Source organism: Aotus nancymaae, unplaced genomic scaffold, assembly GCF_030222135.1.
Source record: "Aotus nancymaae isolate 86718 unplaced genomic scaffold, 86718_ANA_hifiasm-v0.15.2.pri h1tg000062l, whole genome shotgun sequence".
NCBI classification, from domain to species: Eukaryota; Metazoa; Chordata; class Mammalia; order Primates; family Aotidae; genus Aotus; species Aotus nancymaae.
Genome location: NW_026988476.1, coordinates 37,122,161 through 37,125,389, shown reverse-complemented (window position 1 = coordinate 37,125,389; position 3,229 = coordinate 37,122,161). Strand labels below are relative to the sequence as shown.

The 3,229-nt window shown below is 55.1% G+C and overlaps 1 pseudogene; it reads right to left on the bottom strand.

The window, feature by feature from the left end:
• Nucleotides 1-580: 580 nt before the first annotated feature.
• On the bottom strand, nt 581-2,403 carry LOC105709957 (CREB-regulated transcription coactivator 1-like; annotated as a pseudogene).
• Nucleotides 2,404-3,229: the final 826 nt, after the last annotated feature.

The window sequence follows — 3,229 nt, the reverse complement described above, 5'->3', positions numbered from 1 at the left end:
TTAGTATCTGTTAGAACTGTTTTCTCCTCATTTTCTTTTTCTCTTTCCCTGCTAAAATTAGCGTTCCTACCACGGCTCTGTAGTTAACTTAGTACACGTTCGAGCTCTGAGTCAGATGCCAAGAACACCTTTTCTGTCTGGCTCCCAGGGTGTCTGCATTGATGTACTATGCTGAGGACATCAATATGATGTTCAGTGATGCATAATCATTTCTATTCTAAGGGATACATTTGACTGTTTATAGACCAGCAAGAAACAGCTCTTTATTAATTAATTTATTTATTGCCATCAAAATAGTGTTTATTTCACTTTTCGTCTGCCCGGTTCTCTGGCGCCTCCTCCCTGGGGTGGCATGTGGGGCTCACTCTCTGTCTGACCACAGGCTGGGGGTGGCGGATGGGTTGAGGGACCGGGAACTGAGGAAGGCAGTAAGAGCTGGACAACCGGGGGCGGGGGACGCTTGGCGGCACTGCAAGCTCAGAATTGCAAGCTCAGCCGTTGTCGAGGGACAGAGCGTGGCCGTCCCCGGGCTGGGGAGGCGCCGTCGGGACCCGGAGCGACAGCTGCTGGACGTGCCTGCTCACGGGCGGTCCATTCGGAAGGTGTCCTCGGTGGCAGGGTCGACCAGACCATGTCCGGGTCTTTGAGCATGTGCAGTCCGTTGAGGGTCAGGGGGTAGATCTTCAGTTCATCCAGGGGTAACTGGCTGTCGGAGTGGAAGCTGACGTCGCCGGACCCGGCCAGAGCTGGTCAGTTCTTTAGGGAGGCTGGGGGGTTGGGTGGGACTCTCCCATCACTGTGAGGATGATGTTGGGGATACCACTGTGGCTGGCGTTGCCCAGCTGCTGCGAGTCTGGCAGGCTCCCGTGGCTGCCCGTGAGGCCCATCAAGGCCGCCTGCGAGTAGTTGAGCGTGGAGCTGGGGCTGTGCTGGCTGCTGGAGCTGATGGCGTTCTCCATCATGCTGAACTGCTCCAGCTGGTGGGACAGAGCATTGGCCTGCCTGGCCGCCATCTGCTTCTCGAGTACGCGTCCCCAAACACGGGGCCCATGGTGGAAGTGTGTTGCGGGGAGCTCCCTGGGGAGAGGCCTTGACTGGAGACTGGCAAGGTGAGAGACTGGTTGGTCCGGGAGCTGGTGCCCAGGCGATGTCGATCCCCATCTACCGCAGTCCGGGGGTTCTCTGGGGGAGACTGGGGAAGAGACGACGGTACCGTGACCGCGAGCAGGGGTGGCTGTGGCCCAGAGCTAGGCAACAGGGGGCTGCGGAGGTGGTGGGAATAGGTGGACGGATGCCTGCGGGGGTGGTGGGGGTGGCGGCTGTTGGGAGCCCGCCTGGGTGATGAAGGTGTAGGGGAGCTGCTGCTCCAGAGACAGGGCATCCATGGCCACGGCCTGAGTGACGGGTGCCAGAGGGGACAGGGTGGGCGATGCCTTCTGACGCCTCGCCTCTGTGCTCAGAAACACGGGCTGACGCCGGCTGCGCTGTGCCGTGGAAGAGACCCAGGTGTGCTCATCCCCTGGCCGGCGCCGCCGATGCCCAGGTGTGTCAGGTTGGCCGCGAGGTTGCGGGGGCTGCTGGAGCTGCTCAGCGCGGGGAAGGTGGGCTCCTTGGGGTCCAGCTGCGTTGGGAGCGGGAAGGGGAAGTGAATGTTGGTCAGGTCGGGCAGGGAGCTCCCCGTGTTGTGAGTGGCGGGGATCAGGGCTGTAGTGTTTTCTTGGTCGGCTGACGAGAAGATGTTGATTCAGGGGACCTCACAGTACTTGGGCCTGGACCCCGTCTTCTTGGAGTCCCACGCTTGCTTGGAAAGGTTTTTGTCTGCTTCTGATGTGGTCTCTTCCATTCCTGGGACTGTTAACAGTAAGACTCTTTTCTCTTGCACGTCCCGGGACCCACTGGTAAAGGATTCTGGCTGTGTGGGCTTCATTGTGCTCTGTTGCAGGGCGGAGTCAAAATTGGTCCTTCTCCAGCTGGTGTCCGCGGGTGGCGAGAGGTACACGGTGCAGTAGGGGCAGCTGTTGGCCTCTGGTCGTGTTTGTCCACTGACAGGGGCCGGCGATGCTGGAAGCTGAGCCGGCAGAGCTCCCGGTACACCCTGTCTCCCAACCCGTGATGCAGGGTGGTCCGGCTGGTGTCCAGGCCCGAGGATTGGAAGGGGATCTGGAAGGGCAGGTCCATGGTGCCACTCTCAGTCTGGGTCACATTGGGCAAGGAACCGCTGTAGCAGTGGCGGCGGCTCGGGCCCAGTTGCAGGTACTGGGATTTCTGGAGCTGGAGCCTCGCGGCCCACGTCAGGCTCAGGTCCTTCATGACCTCCTCGAAGGCGGGCGTCTCCTCCGCCTGCTTCTGATAGTGCGGTGCGATCTTCTTGCGGAATTTCCACGGATTGTTTGAATTCGCCATTTTCTCGCTGCTGCCGCCTCCTCCTCCTGACAAAATGAATGTGTATAAGATGCTTCTAGATTTCTGGCATAGATGCCTGTGAGCAGTGATCAGCTAAGTTTAGGTGTGGCTTACAGCAGGTAGGAACTCGCTGAATCTCAGATTCTCAGATGAGTTTTTCATCTGGGCAGGAAGACAACTTTTCTTAGCTGGGCAAAACTAAGAAGAGTTCAGAAATTTGATGTGTCAGATTCACCATGATTCATTTATCTGAGTCAGGGGGTTATTTTTTTTATCTTCTCACATCAATTTGCAGAATATTAGCCAAAGCCCATAAAAGAAATCAAACTGGATGAGGAAGAATTGAATGCATTCATTAGGACTTGTTCCTAGTTATACAAATACTAGGGTGGCTGTAGGATTTATAATATAGATGAGGACACTTTAAGAGTGCAAGGAAGCACTACTAATAATTACACCAAGACGGCAGGTGTGTAGGCTTGGACAGTCCTAGGCAAACAGGGATGCATTTCCACCCTTGAAATAGCCCAGCTCAAGTTGTCTTAAGGCAATAAAGGAGATTCACTGGCTTGAATAACAAGAAATGCAAAGTTTAGATGAGCTTTGAAACAGCTCAGCCAGTTTCTTTTAATGTCTCTATTTTGCCTTCTGGAGGGTAGCTTTTTTAAAAGATAAATATTTCCCTAGGAATCAGACTGAGAATATGGTAGGTTTATCTCAAGACTGGTTCTTCCTGTGGTCATAGGTGGATGCCAGTAGCGGTTGGCCTGTTTCCTTTTTCACATTCAGCAACAGAAAGGACACCTCAGTCCCAGCATTCTAAGCA